At 43.6% G+C, this 18,695-nt stretch overlaps 2 pseudogenes; both read left to right on the forward strand.

Annotated features, from left to right (window-relative positions):
- The first annotated feature begins 319 nt into the window (after positions 1-319).
- LOC123088543 (probable LRR receptor-like serine/threonine-protein kinase At3g47570) lies at positions 320-3,597 on the forward strand (annotated as a pseudogene).
- A 1,740-nt stretch (positions 3,598-5,337) lies between these two features.
- Positions 5,338-11,953, forward strand: LOC123088540 (putative disease resistance RPP13-like protein 1; annotated as a pseudogene).
- The last annotated feature ends 6,742 nt before the right edge of the window (positions 11,954-18,695 follow it).

Below are 18,695 nucleotides of genomic sequence, written 5' to 3' on the forward strand. Positions count from 1 at the left end.
TGAATTACCTGTATTTACATAGACCTCCAGTCAAAGACATGAACACAAACTGCAACAATCTGTGCAAGAGATGGTACCTGTAGATAAACAGTAAATGGTTCTGCAGAAAGAAGACACGGCTCATAAAAGAGTGGTTGCCAGCGTCCAATATTTTCCTCGTCTTAATGAATGAAAGCAGCGCTGTTGCATTTTGTCAAAAAAAATTTAATTGGCCGACAACAGAGAGTGAGCATTATTGTCTATTTAACAACCTACACACGAGGAGAGGAGTGCAGAATACAATAATTAAGGACCTACCATCCCACCTCCTTGCTCAACCATGAAGACATGGCAGCTTTTCATGGTCCATCTTCTCACTCATTACCTCCTTTTTCTCACATCCAGCTCCTCTCAACCCACCAACAACCAAAGTAGCAACTACAGTGCCGATCTTCGTGTGCTCCTATCATTCAAATCGTTCATAACCAGTGACCCTGCAGAGGCACTGTCCTCTTGGTCCTGGGACCCTGTCAGGAACGACACGAGCACGACGACGTTGCCTGATTACTGCAAGTGGACGGCCGTGTCCTGCAGCAACCGCCGGCACCCAGGCCATGTCACCGCCATACGTCTGCATGGCTTGGGCCTCGCCGGCACCATCTGCCCGCAGCTCGGTAACCTGACCCACCTCCGTGCCCTCAGTATTTCAGCCAACAACTTCGAAGGTGAGATCCCAGGCAGCCTTGGTGGTTGTGCATCACTTCGTGCCTTGGACCTGAGGGGGAACTACCTCTCTGGTTCCATGCCTGCTTCTCTGGGTCTCCTATCAAAGCTCACATTTCTCAATGTTTCCCATAACAATCTGATTGGTGATATTCCCATGTCATTCTCCAACCTCACAGCCCTCATGAAGCTTAGTATGCGCAAAAACCAATTCCATGGCCAAATCCCGAGTTGGCTCGGTAACCTGACATCACTGACACACGTAGGATTAGGCCAGAACGGTTTCAGTGGCCATATCTCTCCAGCTCTAGGTAAGTTGGACAATCTTTCTACGTTTGATATCAGGGATAACAAACTGGAAGGCCCTTTTCCTCCATCGTTGTTCAATATTTCCTCCATCACATACTTCAACATTGCCTTCAACAAGTTTTCCGGATCTTTGCCACTTGATATTGGCTTTAAGCTTCCCAAGCTAAAGTTTTTTATCACAATTGTGAACCAATTTATAGGACCAATACCAGGCTCCCTGTCAAATGCATCGCCACTTGAATTTTTGGTTCTTGGCGGAAATCAGCATAATGGTCTGATTCCACGGGACATTGGCATCCATGGTCATATCCGGGGATTTTTGTTAGGATACAATTTGCTTCAAACCACAGAGCCTAGTGATTGGGATTTCCTCGTATCCTTAACCAACTGTAGCAACCTGGAAGTACTAGACCTTGAAGAAAACAACCTTGAAGGTGTTATGCCTGTTTCTATTGCCAACCTATCTGCAGAGCTCAACTGGATTTCACTAGGTAAAAACAAAATAACTGGGACCCTACCTGCAGGGTTAGGGAAGTTTAAAAAACTTACAATGTTTATCCTCACATATAGCCTTTTCACAGGCACTTTGCCTCTTGATATTGGCCTGATTTCTAGCCTCCAGTATCTCGACCTATCCCATAGTAGATTCTATGGGAAGATTCCACAATCATTTGGCAATATCACACAATTGAGCAGCCTCTCTCTATCTAATAACTTTCTAGATGGCAGCATTCCAGCAAACCTTGGTACTCTCACAAAACTTATATCTCTTGATCTTTCCGCTAACTCCTTGTGGGGGGAAATCCCGCAGGAGATACTTACGATTCCTTCTCTTACTGTACTTCTCAACCTCTCCAACAATGCTCTAAGTGCTCCATTCCAACACAGATAGGAAAGTTGAACAGCCTTAGCGCAATCGACCTATCAATAAACAAGCTCTCTGGTGAAATCCCAGACACTCTCAGCAGTTGCGTCCAACTGAATTTTCTAAATTTTCAAGGAAATCTTTTGCACGGGCAAGTACCGAAAGGTTTTTCTTCCTTGAGAGGCCTCGAAAAGTTGGACCTTTCTGATAATAACTTAGCAGGACCCATTCCTGAGTTCCTCCAGAGTTTTGAGCTCCTAATATATCTAAACCTCTCTTTCAACAACCTATCTGGTCCGGTGCCAAATGCAGGGATCTTTCACAATGCTACTGTATTTTTGCTCCCAGGCAATAGCATGCTATGCGGAGGTCCCCCATCCTTGCAACTCCCTTCATGCCCATATATAGGTTCTACCAAGGCTGCGCAGCATCGGCGGCGGCTCATACTGTTTTGCATGGTTGGAACTTTGATCTTCTTCATGTGCTCTCTAACTGGATGCTACTTAATGAAGACAAGAATGAAACCGAACAATGGTCTTGATCAAGGAGTCGGATTTCACCAAGAGATGCATGAGAGGATATCGTATGCTGAGATAGATGCAGCAACAGAGTCATTCTCACCGACAAGTTTGATTGGTTCTGGAAGTTTCGGCAATGTGTACATTGGAACTCTAAATCTTGATGAGAGTTTATGTACTGTAGCAATCAAGGTTTTCAATCTTGGCAAACGAGGAGCTAATAGAAGCTTCTTGAGAGAGTGTGAGGCCCTAAGGAAGATTCGACACCGGAAGCTTGTCAAAGTGATCACTATGTGTAGCAGTTTGGACCGTAATGGTGATGAGTTCAAGGCACTTATCTTAGAGTTTATCTGCAACGGAAATTTAGATGAATGGCTGCATCCAAACTCCATGACTAACAGCCGGAACTTTAGAAGGCTAAGTTTGATGGAAAGGCTATGCATTGCTCTTGATGTTGCAGAGGCATTAGAATATCTTCACCATCAAATTGAGCCATCCATAGTTCATTGTGATATCAAACCATGCAACATCCTTCTAGATGATGACTTTGTTGCACACGTCACCGACTTTGGTCTAGCAAAGATAATGCATACCGATGAATGCATGCACAGTGGTGGTGGAACTGAAAGCAGCTCACTTGTAATTAAAGGCACAATTGGATACGTCGCACCAGGTGAGCAACATTTTAAATTCATCTAGGAATATTTATCTTTATATTATTTGATAATATCAGTTTAGTAGATTTCACTTGGCAAGCAAGATTGAATTGAGAGTGTAATCTGTCAAAATTTTGTCTACCCATTACATGGCCAGTAACATTCGTGTTTACATGTTTTTGAGAGTACGGCACAGAATCCAAGCCCTCCATGGATGGTCACGTATATAGCTATGGGGTGTTGCTATTGGAAATATTTACTGGAAGGAGACGTACTGACAATTTCATGGATGGTGTGACAAGCCTGGTCGAATATGTCAGGATCGCCTATCCTGATAAGCTGCTGAAACATTGGATGCTAGTGCAACCTACAGCGGAGACACACGGCATATCATCGATATACTCTTATATCCTATGTTTAAGCTTGGCTTAGCTTGCTGCGAGGAGAGGATTCTTCAAGGCACGGAATGAAGATGAACGATGTAGTCAAGGAATTGAACGCCATAAAGAGAGCATGCGAGGCTCATATGGTTGTCCATGAATTTTGAGCAACCGCTTAATCCAGGTGAGCAATGAAGCGTTACGATCATCTTTACGGCCCTGAGGTTGCTAGTTGTTATCCTGTGGCCTGTGGTATTGTGGTCTGGGGAGCTTGTTTTGTGGCTTTGGGGTGATTCTGAAGTCAGCATTTCCATTTCCCATCCGTTATTATATGTTTGTCCAGTATACATATATTGTGGTCTCCCTGAAGTTGTATTGTCTTTACTTTTAAGCCTGAAAGAAGCGCTACTCTGATTCGGAGCGCTAAAATTCAAAGTGCTACTCTATGTCGCAATCTGGTTGCTTCTCAGATTCTTGTCATCAAAATTGAGCTCTTTGGTTTCAATAGTATGTATATAATGATGACTTTGGCTGCACAAATGATGCGGTTCTTGTGATCTTATCATCTCCAGGCCTCTATTAGAGTTAGTCATATCTTGCTGCTGCTTTGATTTTGGACCCAAGTGCGAGAAATTTGGTGGCATTTTGCATCCATTGGTTACGGCATGAATATTGTCAATGCAATTTGTGTCTCTGCCTCTGCCAATATTCTCCAGCCTCTCAATTGCAAAATACAGGGCTTGTTTTGACCGTTCAACTTTAAATGTTTGGTTGCAAATGCTTTGGATAATATTGTATTGATAATTATGAAATCAAAATAATTTTTTGAATACGAATCCAATGGTATCAAGTTTATGTGACATACATAACCCACATATTATTAGATTAATTTAGGGTCAAAATATGTCGAACAAGCTAATTTTGAGTTATTAGTAGTAGTATAATTGAGATGGCTAAAAGATATGCAGGTACCGTATGGCACATGTGGTAGGTGAGCATATGGAAAATATGAAAATAAAAGAAATAGAAAATATTTTGAGGTCATTAGTCTGAAGAAAATATAAAGCACCCATTTGAACCATCATCATTGCCTTTCTTTTAGTGCAACAAACCCAAATTACAAGTACCATGTCTTGAACTTGGGTTGGTGAAAAGGCATCAGCCCCTCTCCACCACTAGGCTATGCCTTTCCATCACTGCCTTTCTTGCCTTGTTCTCTTCAATCTGACCCTGCAAATGTGCCCTAGAGCTGCCGCTCCGCCGCACCATTCCACCTTGTGAGGGAGAAATCTCTTTTCCCGATCTACCTTGTATCAATCATGTTGGCGAGAAAAGAATGCACACGAGGTGCTCGACAAAATGCACGTTAGAGAGAAGGAGAGGAGAGGACATCTCAGAAAAAAGAGAGGAGAGGAGAGAGAGGAACATTGCCTTTTTTCTAAAAAAAAATAGAGAAACTTTTTGTTTTCTAGGCAAAGAGAATTTTTTTGAGACATAAGAGAATCTCTTTTTTTCCTGAAAATAGCAAGGGACACAACACGGTTGGGCCATCCACTTGGGCTTAGCCCACTACACCACTCACGCACCCACTGGCCACTCCCCCCCCCCCCCCCCCCCCCCCATTCTCCGGCGTCTCCGCCGCAAATCTGCACCGGCGGCAACTCCTCTCTCTCTCTCTCTCTCTATCTCTCTCTCTCTCTCTCTCTCTCTCTCTCTCTCTCTCTCTCTTGTGCGCTCCCCCGTTTGCCTCAACTCCTCTCTTGTGCACCGTTCTCAGCCAGCGCCGTCAGGCATTCTACGCGCCTTTCTCATCTGCGCCCCCAATCGACGATGGTGGTGGTCGGGATGCAGACCTCGCCGGCGCTCATGCTGGGTGGCCTCCGGCGGCTGCGGCGCCTGGAGCTGCGGGTGTTCGTAGAGGCTGCCACGGCGGGCCACCATTTGAGCCTGTGCGAGCGCGGTCACCGCGTGAGCCGATCTATTCCCCAGAGCGAACAAGGTGCACTTTTTTTCTCTTGCGCGTCTCCTCCCCTTCAATCTTCAATTTGACCCAGGGCAGCAAAATGACTGGACCTCAGTCCACAATAGCTTTAGTTTCTCTGCGATTCTCCAAATTCGGCGAAGCTCAGTCCGGCATAGCAGTAGTTTAGTTCTGAATCTGAATTGCAGTATGCTCATTCTTCTAATTTCCTTCTAGAGTACTCCCTCCGTCCGGAAATACTTGTCACACAAATAGATAAAATTGGATGTATCTACAACTAATATATGTCTAGATACATCCATCTTTCCGACAAGTATTTTCGGACAGAGGGAGTACTATTTTCTTTCCATGTATGTGTATGTATGCAGTATGCTCAGTGTGCAAAGAATCCATTAGTTCTTACAGTATGCTCATTTTTTTGTTTGACCGAAAGACGGATGAGCTCCATTGAGCTTCCTGGAAGCAACATGAAATTAAAAAATGAACCATTCATTCATTTGCTTTGAAAAGTTCAGTCTATTGTTTGGCTTCTGGAACCACAATTGCTGTTAAGGAAGATGGAAAATCAGTCGTTTTCCCAGTTGCAAAAGACAACGGCGTGCCCAACTCACCACCAGTCAAGGGGAGGCCAACTGGATGGATACAGTGTGCGGACGGGAGAAGGCTACGTAGGCATTAAGCTGGTAGGATAGGCTTGAAAGGTTAGACAGGGATTGGCAAATCATTGTGGAACCGCAGAATTCCACCGGATACATGATGATATAGTTGGGTTTCTCTATTATTGCTTTGCTGCGCTGCTGTTTGGGAATTTTTGCCTTCTCTCATTCCCTTGCAGGAAAGGATTACTATCTGCTTCTCCTGCAGCCTTGCCTCATCGCTGTGCCGGCTCCTACAACGCTGCTTCTCATTTCCTCGTGCGTGTAAGCTCACCACTAATCTCCTCTGGTTTCCTATACAAATCTGGCTTTTTACTACTGTATTATCTATCTTCCTTGTTGCAACCGGCTAATCTATCTTGTGATTTCCCACTCCAACAGGTGTTCATCCGTTGCTATATTCATTGGTTATTTCTACCTCCGATCCAAAAGCACTTTGATTACTCTTGTATTATTTATTCAGGTTAGTTTCCACGCTCAAAATAGTATTCTTACTTTTTGCCATTATCTATAGATCTGCTCTGCCAGCGGGTTTCTCTTTTCTTTTCACCATTGCAGTTTGCTAATTTAACTCGTGATTTACTACTTCAACAGGTTTTTCATCCATCAGTGCTTCCAGAAATAATTCCAGTCCTAGTATTTCAATATATTCAGGCCATTCCACACTAAAACAAATCCGAAAAAGAGAGTGGAAAGGAGAAGTCTGTTCTTTTACCTGTTTCCCATAATTTGTCTTTGTACACCCAAGATCTGTTAATCCACAGAACAAACAAAACTCCCTCCCTAGGCCTATACACCCCAAAAAATAAACCCTACAATCCGATGGAAGTGGCATTAGCTAGTGCTGCCTTAAGCATAAGCTTAAAATTGGCTGCATCGCCGGCCTTAAAGAAGCTCCTTTCTAATGCTTCAACGTACCTTGGAGTGAATATGGCACGTGAGCTCCATGAACTGGAGACCACTGTCTTGCCGCAGTTTGAGCTATTGATTGAAGCAGCAGATAAGGGAAACCACAGGCCCAGGTTGGACAAATGGCTTCAGGAACTCAAAGAAGGCTTCTACCTGGCTGAAGACTTGCTGGACAAGCATGAGTATAACCTCCTCAAGCGCCATGCCAAGGGGAAGGATTCCTCGTCGGCCAATTCCTCCATCAGCAGCACTTTAATGAAGCCTTTGCGTGCTGCATCAAGCAGGCTATCCAATCTGAGCTCTGAGAACAGAAAGCTAATTCAACATCTGAATGAATTGAAGGCTACCTTGGCAAAAGCTAAGGACTTCCGTCAACTGCTCTGCTTACCAGCTGGTTATATTGCGGAGCGCCCCATCATACCATCAGCTGCTGTTCCTGAGACCACATCACTGCCACCTCTGAAAGTGATTGGTCGTGATAAGGATCGTGATCATATAATAGAGTGTCTTACCAAGACAACTGCTACTACTGAGTCTAGTGTTGCTATGTACTCGGGTTTGGCCATTGTTGGAGCTGGAGGCATGGGAAAGTCCACCTTGGCACAGCTTGTTTACAATGACAAAAGGGTAAAAGAACATTTTGATGTGACAATGTGGGTAAGCATCTCACGCAAACTTGATGTCCGTCGTCATACACGGGAGATAATTGAGTCTGCCTCTCAGGGGGAGTGCCCACGCATTGATAACCTTGATACTCTGCAACGCAAGCTGTCCAACATATTGCAAGAGTCAGGGAAATTCCTGCTCGTGTTGGATGATGTTTGGTTTGAACCTGGCAGTGACAGAGAATGGGACCAACTGTTAGCTCCTCTAGTTTCCCAAGAGACAGGAAGCAAAGTTTTGGTAACTTCTCGACATAATATATTTCCAGCTGCTCTTTGCTGTGAAGTGTGTCCTCTGGAAAAGATGAAAGAAACTCAGTTCTTGGCACTCTTCAAATACCATGCATTCTCTGGACCAGAAATTACAAATCCGCAGTTGCATGAAAGGCTGGAAGATCTTGCAGGGAAGATTGCTAAAAGGCTTGGACAATCTCCTTTGGCGGCAAAAGCTGTGGGTTCCCAGTTGAAAGGGAAAACAGATATCACTGCATGGAAGGATGCTCTTACTATAAAGATTGACAAACTAAGTGATCCCTTGAGAGCTCTGTTCTGGAGTTATGAGAAGTTAGGTCCATGTCTGCAGAGGTGCTTCCTATATTGCAGCTTGTTTCCAAAAGGCCACAAGTATGACATTAATGAGTTGGTTCATCTTTGGATGGCAGAGGGCCTTATTGATTCGTGTAACAAAAACAAGAGAGTGGAAGATGTTGGGAGCAGGGTGGGATTGCTTCAATGAAATGATCTCTGTTTCGTTCTTTCAACAAGCTTATGGGACATACTTTGTTATGCATGATCTCCTTCATGACCTGGCAGAATCACTCTCCCAAAAAGACTACTTCAGATTGGAAGGTGATAAGGTGACAGAAATACCATCCACTGTACGCCACCTATCTGTTCGTGTTGATAGTATGAAGCAACATGAACAAAGTATCTGCAAGCTACATCATTTACGCACGATTATCTGCATAGACCCCCTAATGGATGATGTAAGCTACCTTTTTAAGATACTACAGAATTTGAAGAAGTTGCGTGTACTATCTTTGTCATCTTACAGCAGTAGTAGGTTGCCAGAATCTGTTGGTGAGTTGAAGCACCTTCGGTATTTGAACATCATCAGAACACTGATTTCTGATTTGCCAAAATCACTGTGTACTCTTTACCACTTGCAGTTACTTCTCTTCAATCACACAGTTGAGAGTTTGCCTGAGAAACTCTGTAATTTAACGAAGCTACGGCATATTAAAAGGCATCAAAATAGTAGAAAATGCATAGCCCTGCCTCGAATTCGTAACATTGGCAAGCTAACTTCGCTTCAACAAGTTAGGAAATTTTCAGTGCAAAAGGAAAAGGGATATGAGTTGCAACAGTTGAGGGACATGAACGAGATTCATGGCCAATTTAGTGTATATAACCTTGAGAATGTCGCTGGGAAGGATGAAGCCCTAGAATCAAAACTGCACCAGAAAAAACATATTTGGGATTTGCATCTTGTCTGGAGTTGCAAGAATAACGTGAATGCAGATGATAGTTTACATTTGGAGATTCTAGAGGGCCTGATGCCACCGCCTCAATTGAGGCGTATTCAAATTGATGGTTACAAATCTTCAAAACATCCAGACTGGTTACTTGATGCTTCATATTTTGAGAATTTGGAATCTTTATGCTTTGTTAATTGCAGCGCATTACAAAGCCTACCATCCAATATTGAGCTATTTGAGAATTGTTCTTCACTTGTCCTCTGCGATGTGCCAAACCTGAAGACATTACCTCTTCTTCCACTAGGCCTTGAAGTGTTAGAAGTAAAAAAATGCCCACTTCTTGTATTCATTTCCAACGATGAGTTGGAGAATCATGATCAGAGAGAGAATATCATGAGGACAGACCACTTGGCATCCCAACTTAGTTTAATCTGGGAGGTGGATTCAGGATCATATATTAAGTTGGTGCTCTCATCGGAATATTCATTTCTCAAGCAGCTGAAGATACTGATGCGTGCTGATGTATCACATGTTGAAAACCTTGAAAGTTCTCCAGAAAGAGAGGAAGATGAAGTATTGGTAAAAGAGGATATCATCAAGGCATGTATATATTGTCACGAACAGAGGATTAGACTCATCTATGGAAGGAGCATTGGGCTCCCGCTGGTTCTACCATCAGGACTTCGTCGACTTTCTCTTTCTTCATGCAGTATTACAGATGGAGCTTTAGCTATTTGCCTTGATGGCTTGACTTCTCTAGAAAGGTTGTCCTTAGAAGAAATTATGACTTTAACTACACTTCCTTCAGAAGAGGTCCACCAACATTTGACAAAACTTGGCAGCTTGGTCATCAAATCTTGCTGGCGTCTCAGGTCATTAGGGGGCTTACGAGCTGCTACCTCTCTTTCTCATGTGACATTGATGTTCTGCCCTTCTTCAGAGTTGGCATGTGGAGCAGAATGTTTGCCATTATCTCTTGAGAGTCTATGTATATGGAATTGTGTGCTTGGAGCTGACTTCCTCTGTGCTGACTGGCCACACATTAATGCTATTGAAATAAGATATTGCAGAAGCACCGCTTGCATGTCTGTTGGTAATCTAACCTCTGTTAAATCATTCTCACTGTTTAGCTTGCCAGATTTATGTACGCTCGAAGGATTGTCTTCCCTGCAACTTGAAAGTGTACATTTGTATGATGTTCCGAAACTCATCCCGGAGTGTATCTCAGAGTTTCGAGTCCAGAATTCACTCGGAGTTAGCAGTCCTGTAATACTCAACAACATGCTCTCTGCTGAAGGTTTCACAGTTCCAAAAACCCTCTCTCTTATAAACTGCGAGGAGCCAGTTATTTCATTCGAAGAATCCGCAAATTTCACATCTGTCCAGAGCCTGACATTCTTTGGTTGTCGGATGATTTCCCTGCCAACAAATCTGAAATGCTTCTCCAATCTGAAGAATCTTCACATCCAGCGCTGCCTCAACATATCATCTTTACCAGATCTGCCATCCTCCCTCCAAAACATACGCGTATTGGCTTGTTCTGAGCTGTTGAAGGAGAACTGCCGAGCACCTGATGGAGAAAGTTGGCCAAAGATTGCTCATATCCGCTGGAAGGAATTTAGATAGTGTGTGATTTGGATTCCCACCTACAAATAAACGGGGAGGTAAGTTAGCTCCCGTCGGCCACCTTTGCACTCTTAAAGGTGTCTACTACTTCATTGGCCGGTGCTGATTCCCTCGGTCGGACTCCTGCTTCGCGATCTGCCTCATGCATTGCCCTCTCGTACACCACCTCCTGTCCCTGCTGCCACCTCATGCGTTGCCAGCTGTCATTTTGTTCATGCTATTATTCATTGCCGAAAGTATTGTCTAATTTGCATCCCGTTATTGTCGCCCTGTTCTGCCAGCCTATCCTTGTGTATTCATAGTACTTTGTGTGCATGGATTGTATTTTTTTAATGTCTTGTGTGCTCTTACATACCTCTAGATAAATGTGACGGAAGGTCTCTTTTATCACTCACTCTGTAATGAGAGTTGTGTGATGTATTGCAGTACTTGGGTTTCAAACTTGAAATCATTTGCCATGTGCCATGGCTATTTCCCTTGCACGCTGGAACTTTTGTTGGTATAGATAGAAAGCCTGCTGCTTCAGATCTTCAGGGCATGTGCTGTGATTATTTTTCCAGCTGCTCATTCCCTGCTCTGTTTATCTATCTCATGTACTACAAATGAGGACTTCCATATATAGTGAGAAAGGCGTGAAGAGGCTTATACTGTTTGGTGCACAATTTGGTTCCCTGCTCAGTTTTCCGGCTTACGTAAGGGAAGTAGCCGTGCTCTGTTTTGCTGGTGCAATCAGTGGAAATGTGCATGAAAAATGTGGGTATGCTGGCTCGGCTTGGGAGCTATTGTGATGGATGATGGCAGATGGGAAACTAATTGCAGAACCTGGATGGCTCCAGATCTCACTCATTCCAGGCATGTGTGGTTATGCTATGAAGACATTAATTTATCCTGTCACTGAATTCTTACGAATTACAGGACCTGGACTGCAAGGTAATCTCGAATTACCAAGACCTGACGAATGCGCTTTCTATTACTGGCTAATATGTACAAGTTGTTTTGCAGCCCAAAAAGGAAAAGGAGAAATGGAGCGAACAGCTGATGGTTTCCCTTTTGGTGTGGTGGCAAGCTGCTCTGCATCTTAATTGACATACCGTCTTGATGGTATCTCAGTTGGGAACACTGGCGGATCTTGCCCATTTTTGCTGTGGTCAGCTTGAATATTTTTCAAATTCACAAATAAAGACTTTATAAATTTGTATTCATTATTCCAAATTTTTCAATCTTATTAAATTTAAAAAGATTTTTAAGATACCTGACGTTTTAAAAAAATGTGAACATTTTTCAAATCAGCGAATATTTTTTGAAAACACATGAAGATTTTTTTTAATTTTTAATTTTTTTATCTAATTCGTGAAATCGTGAGTATTTTTAAATTCATGAATATTTTTGTTAATTCAAAAGTTTTTATAATTTATGAATATTTTATGGAACTCTTGAACATTTTCCAAATTCATGATTATTTTCTAAATTTGGAACATCTCCCCAATCATGACAGTTTTTAAACATGAACATTTTAAATTTCCGTGAACACTTTTCTAATGTTCAAATTTTTTAAGTCACTTTTTAAACCAATAGCATTATTTTTTCAAACCCAGAAGCTGTTGGCTTTCTCTACATATTGTTTTCTTAGAATTGCGAATGGTAGGGGATAAAAAGCGGGCGGAGAGGAGTGAGCAAGCAAACATGATAGGACCGCACCTAGCTCTTATACGCCGGCCAAAGGGTGCGATATAGTTACTATTCCCTGCTGAACGCTGTAATAGGAGCTCCGATCAAACAAGGCCTAACTAGGAATCTAACTATCAAGCATATATTTCCTAAAAAGGATCGTGTTGCCGTGAATCTGACATCCTATCATGTTGTCGCGAGCACAACAATTTCCTTCATCATGCATGACAAATCCTGGCAAAAAACTGAGCATGGCAAGGATTTACCATGCTTCCTGAAGGAAATAACCATGCTTACAACAACATAATTTACACTCCCGAACATTATTGCCATGCTTCAAAATCTGTGTAAATTTTTAAATATTTCATAGAGTAATAAAATAATATTCCAAATTTGTGAATATTTTTCATTTCATAGACACTTCAAAGATAAATGTGGTTTTAAAAATTGGGATCAATTTTTAAATCTTGGTATTTTTAAAAAAATCATGAAGTTTTTCTAAAATTTGTGAACGTTTTTCTATCACGAGAATGTTTTTCAAATCAGAGAAATGTTTACAAATTGGTGATATTTATTCAAATTAACAAAGATTTTAAATTATCCAAAAGTATTTTTATAATTTACGAATATTCTATATACTTTTTGTATTTTCAAATTCAGGTTTTTAAAAAACAATTCGAAACATCTTTCTAATCATGACTTTTTTTTTAAACATGAACAATTTTTAGAATTCATTAACATTTTTTTAATCTACAATTTTTAAATCTCATGATTGTTAGTTTTCTCTACCGATGGTTTTCTTAGAATAGCGAATGACTGAGGAAAAAGCGAGCGGAGAGGAATGTGCGAACAAACACGAGAGGACCACACCTAGCGCTTGTGGGCTGGCCCAAACTGTGCGATAGTGTCTATTTTCCCACTGAAGGTGGGAATATGAGGACTGTCTCAAAAAAAAGGTGGGAATAGGAGCTTTGACAAAACAAGTCCTAACTAGGAATCTAACTGCCAAACCATAGTCTTCTCAAAAAAAAATGCCAAGCCATATCTTTTCCTAAACGGGAATGTAAAAAAAATTGGCGTCCAATTTTGAAGTATGGAAAATTGGAGGTCTGGGGTGACAAATTATGTCACAAGCACGGCAATTCCTTCATCAAGCATGAGAAATCCTGGCAAAAAATTGAGCATTGCAATGATTTACCATTATTGTTGAAGGAAATTTCCATGTTCGCAACATCGTAAGTTGCCATCCCGGGCATCAAATTTGCTATGCTTAAAAATCTCTATAAATTTGAGAATATTTATAAATTAGTGTAGTATTATTTGAAATTTATGAATATTTTTTAATTCACAAGAGTTTCTAAGATATAAGAGGATTTATCATGGTTGCTGAAGGAATTTCCACGCTCGCGACAACATAATTTGCCGTCCAGGGCATCGGATTTGCCATGCTTAAAAATATGTATGCATTTGCGAATATTTTATAAATTACTATAATATTATTCCAAATTTGTGAATATTTTAAACTTTTTGTTTTAGTAAAGATGGGCTTAAATTCCAGATGAAACATCGAACACAACACTGTTGGCCACTTATATTAGGAAAACGTATGGGTGTCCACCTGGGCTTACCCCACTCTAGCACCAATTAGCGCATCTCCAATGTGGATCACCAAATCGCCCTCAAGGGTCCAATGGACAAAAAAGGCATCCAATGCGGCTCACCGAATCGGTGGTGACTGTCTGAAATCTCACAAATCGGAACCAAATTGAGGGGAGGTGTGTTGGTATCTGGAGAGTTTATTGATGTCGCCAACTCAACCTCAAAGCCCACCCAAATGCACTTGTTCTTTTCGCCCCTTCTCTCTTGTCTTCATGGACAAGGGCGAACAAGTAGGGTGTTTGGGGGTATAGCGTTGGATGGCGACGTCCTGTCGGACGTGTCCGCGGACATTTTATCAGGTCTATTTGGTGATTCGTGTTGGAGATGCTCTTAATCCCACTGTACGATGTTTGTGCCCCCAACCGACGGCCTACATCCCTCGACAGGTGTTGCCATTTTGGCTACCTACTGGAGTGGCGCCAACACCATGTACCACCTCTCGTCCAACGAAGCGAGTGAGGGAGAGGAGGGGTTTCCCGTTGAGACAACGATGATTGGGATGCATGCCATTTCAACGCTTGGCGGGTGGCCCCATTGGCTGGAGCTATGAGTGGCATGCCTACCTCAGGATGGTGAGCCACCATTTGAACCTGGAGTGGTCGGCAATGGTGTGGCTACTTTGTCAAGGGCGTTGAATGGGTGGCACTTCGGAGCCGCCGCATGGGCCGAGATGTTCCCTAGGTTGTGGACGCCGCCTTTTATGACCCTGTTGGTTGAGGATCTAGGGGGGTCTAGGAGAAGGGAGAAGGGAGTGGGTATGAGAGGAGGGAGTCGTCTGCTCCTTGTCACCTTCTAGGATGTCAAGCTCTAGCTGACGCGGTGTCGGTGGCCTTCGAAAGATTATGCAATCCTTTCTTCATAGGATGATACGATGTATGGCCTCTACCAGTGTGTGCTCCTCGTCACCTCTACGAATGTCAAGCGCTAGCCCCGAATATTGGTCCACCACCTCATCAACCACGACACGAGCATAGCCGGCTGGTATCGTTCTGCAATGGTAGGTTGCTCCGGGAGGATTTGTATAAGCAACGGCGTCAGCCGCCTTCACGGATATGTTCTTTATTTTGAAGTGTAGCTCACAGTTAATGTTCTCCATGATATCATCCACAGGGTATTTATCCAGCAGTGTGTCGCCTGGGGCGGAACCCGCGCTGCTTCTCGGCATGGATGGGACGGTGCTATCCAATGCTGAGACCCCCTTTCCTGGCTAAGCGAGTCGATCTGCTGCTGATGCCGCTGCAATTTGAGTGCCAAGTCCGCGTGCGCTGATTCTAGGCCTTGAAGGCGTTCTGATTCCTGCTTCCTCTGCTCGTCCTCCAGCTTCTTCTTCTTCTCCTCCTCCATCTTCCTTCTCGCACGGCTTCTGTAGTCGGCGTTCCAGTCAGAAGAGCCCTCATACCACGGAAGAACGCCCTTGCCTCGTGTTCTTCCTGGGTGTTCAGGATTTCCCAGGGCGCGCGTAAGCTCATCGTTCTCTTTGTTGGGCGTGAACACCCCCTTTCGAGCTTCTTCTATTGCTTCAACTAACTTAACATCGGCTCCTTTAAGACATGCCTTCTTCAAAACCTGGCCTGTCTTCGGGTCCAACGCCCCCCATGTGCATAGAACCAAGTTCTACACCTGGGGGCCAGCTCAATGTAACTTTACGCCCTCGTTCAACTTTTGGCCCGGGCCTCGCACTCTGCCTGTAGAAGATTTGCTTGATCCGGAGGGTTGAAAGAAAAAGATCGATTCGTTAATATATCTTCAAATCATTTAAAACATGTTAGATCACTAGATGACTGCTTATATAAATATACCTCACCGTTCTCTGTTATTTCAAGATCAACATTTTCTTCGCTAATTTCAAGATCAACATTTTCTTCACCATCATAATCATAGTCGCCGTCCATGACTTCATCAATTCTGTCGTTGCGATCGAATATCATCTCATCATCACCCTCCCCGGTATTGTTCAGATATTGGGAGTCGTCATCTTCTTCATTTCGATCATCTGGCCCGCGAGGTGAGCGTATGATCTCGAACAGGGCCTCTTCTCCCTCTCTGCCGGTATTATCCGCCATAGCTTTTAATTAACTAATCCAGAAGAATTATAAAACAATTTAGTATTCAAAATCAATAAGGAAATCCTGAATCATAGTACATAATATGCATCGTCTCGAATAATATATAATCTAGAATACATCGTCTCAAATATTATATATCGAATACATCACTATAGCTAGCTAGCAAATAAAGATCGAATTCTACAAAATAATCTAGGCCACTCGTGGTTCCTGAGGCGCGGGCGGTGGACACCCAAAGAGAAGGAACCATCACAAGATCATAGCTCTGGTGATCTCCCCAAAGACTCTGCCAGGTATTGGAGAACCTGACGTCCATAGCAGCCATGTAGCGACGGACGTGCTCGTCCTCCTCCCTCACACGGTGACGCACCACCTCCGGCAGGGCCGACTTCCTCTGCACCGAAAGTGGCCCACGGGAACGCTACCAAAGGAGCTCATGGTCGACGACGGGACCCGGGTTCCTCACCAAGCGGCGAGCCCCTGAAGGTAGCACCTCCCAGTGCCAGCCCAGCGGAGCCCAGTCCCGGACATGGGTCCTCTGAAGCAGGACGTCGTTGCAAACGGACCGATGGCGAGGATGCGGGCCGGGCATCGTCGAGAACAAATACTATACGTCGCAAAAGTAACAATTTTTAAATGATTGGATTGTGATTTCTTATATGCAAATTCTAAATTTCTATAACTAAAATTATAAGAAACTAAAAACTAACATTTCTATAATATTTCTAACATTTCTATAACAATTTGAAATTAATCTAATTCATCTAGCTAAAACTAACATTTCTAAAATTTCTAACATTTCTATATACTATTTGACATTAATCTAATCTAACTAATTAATTCATCGAAAAAATTTGTATAAAAAACAGAAAAAACTAAAAAACTAAAAACTAAAAACAAGATCGTGTGTGTGTGTGTGCGTGCGCGTGTGTGTGTCTGTGTGTGTGTGCATGCGTGTGTGTGTGTGTGTGTGTGTGTGTGTGCGGGCGCACATGCGCGTGTGCACCAGCGGCGCGCCGACGCGGAGGGAGGAGAGGGGCTCACAGCGCGAGCGAGGTCGAGGTGATGGCGATGGTGACGGCGAGGGCGAGGCGAGGGGACGGCGAGGCAGAGGGGGCGGCGACGGGCCGGTGCGGCGACGGGGACGGGCCGGCGACGGCGGCGACGACGAGGGGTGGCGCCGTGAGCGTCGACGAGGGGCCGCGACGGGGGCGGCACGAGGGGCGGCGGCGACGGGGTAGAGGAGAAGAAGCAGAGAGAGATGAGAAACTGATTTTTTGAACTGTTTCTTATATAGAACCACCCTTTAGTACCGGTTGGAGCCACCAACCGATACTAAAGGGCTGTTTTGGCCAGGCGAAGCGGCGTGAAGCGACCCCCCTTTAGTACCGAGTGGTGGCTACAACCGGTAGTAAAGACCCCCCTTTAGTACCGGTTGGATCCACCACCCGGTACTAAAGGGGGGGCACTGGCGCATGTGCGGTGCGGGCAAGTTTAGTCCCACCTCGCTAGCCGAGGGGCGCCCGCACCTGTTAAAAAGCCCCGGTGCGGCTGCTCTCTCGAACTCCTCTCTATAGCAGGCTTCTGGGCGTAACTCTACTACTCTGCCCTGTCGGCCTACTAGGCCTTGCGGACCTGCATCCTGGCCCAACTACAGGTTGGGTTACTGGTCCTATGCAGGCTGCTGTGGCCCAGTAGGTGGGCATTTTTTATTTAGTTTTTGTCTGATTTTTTTTTCTTTTCTACTTTATTTATTTTCATTTATTTAATTCTGAATATTTTTCTTTAGGTACAAAAAATTACAAACTTTCTGTTAGTGCCAGTAGTTTTCAAATTTGAATAGTTTAAATTTGAATTATTTGACGAATTAATTTGTAGACGAAGTGCATCCAGTTTTTGCACATAAAATTTTTTTAGGTTTCAAATGCCAAAACACATAAGTACCCTAACCCTGACTATTACAAAGATTCCCTCAGGTTTGTTTGAAGCGGCACTTTCCAGATATATAAGTCCGGAAAGTCAATACAGAAGAAAGTGATGACGGTGAAGCCTATCACATCCCAGAGTGGGATCTTTGGGTGTGAAACTTTTTCTTTGCGTGTGTCCCTTTGCGCCGTAACCATGGACAATCTTCATCATTTAGCTGGATGCTCGGATCAATATTCACTGTGAATGGAGTAATTTCATCAAACTTTTCATAATCTTCTGATATTCTGTCTTGTCATCCACTCCCACGATGTTTCTTTTCTCTGAAAGAACTATGTGATGCTTTAGCTCATCGTATGATGTATTCGCTTCCTTATCTTTTTTTCTTTTTCTCAGCCTGGTAGACATGTCTTTCACATAGAAAACCTGCGCCATATCATTGGCTAGGACGAATGGTTCGCCTGCATACGCAAGATTGTTGAGATCCACTATTGTCTATTTCCATGGACGTATCCTAATCCTTCTTTTTCTATGGGTTCAGGAATGCCATGCCAATAACAGATAGAGCAGCTAATGGTCAAGCCAGAGGCAGCAGGTCTCATTCCAGACTCCACTCAGAATACCCGGCTCTTTT

Source organism: Triticum aestivum, chromosome 4A, assembly GCF_018294505.1.
Source record: "Triticum aestivum cultivar Chinese Spring chromosome 4A, IWGSC CS RefSeq v2.1, whole genome shotgun sequence".
NCBI lineage: Eukaryota > Viridiplantae > Streptophyta > Magnoliopsida > Poales > Poaceae > Triticum > Triticum aestivum.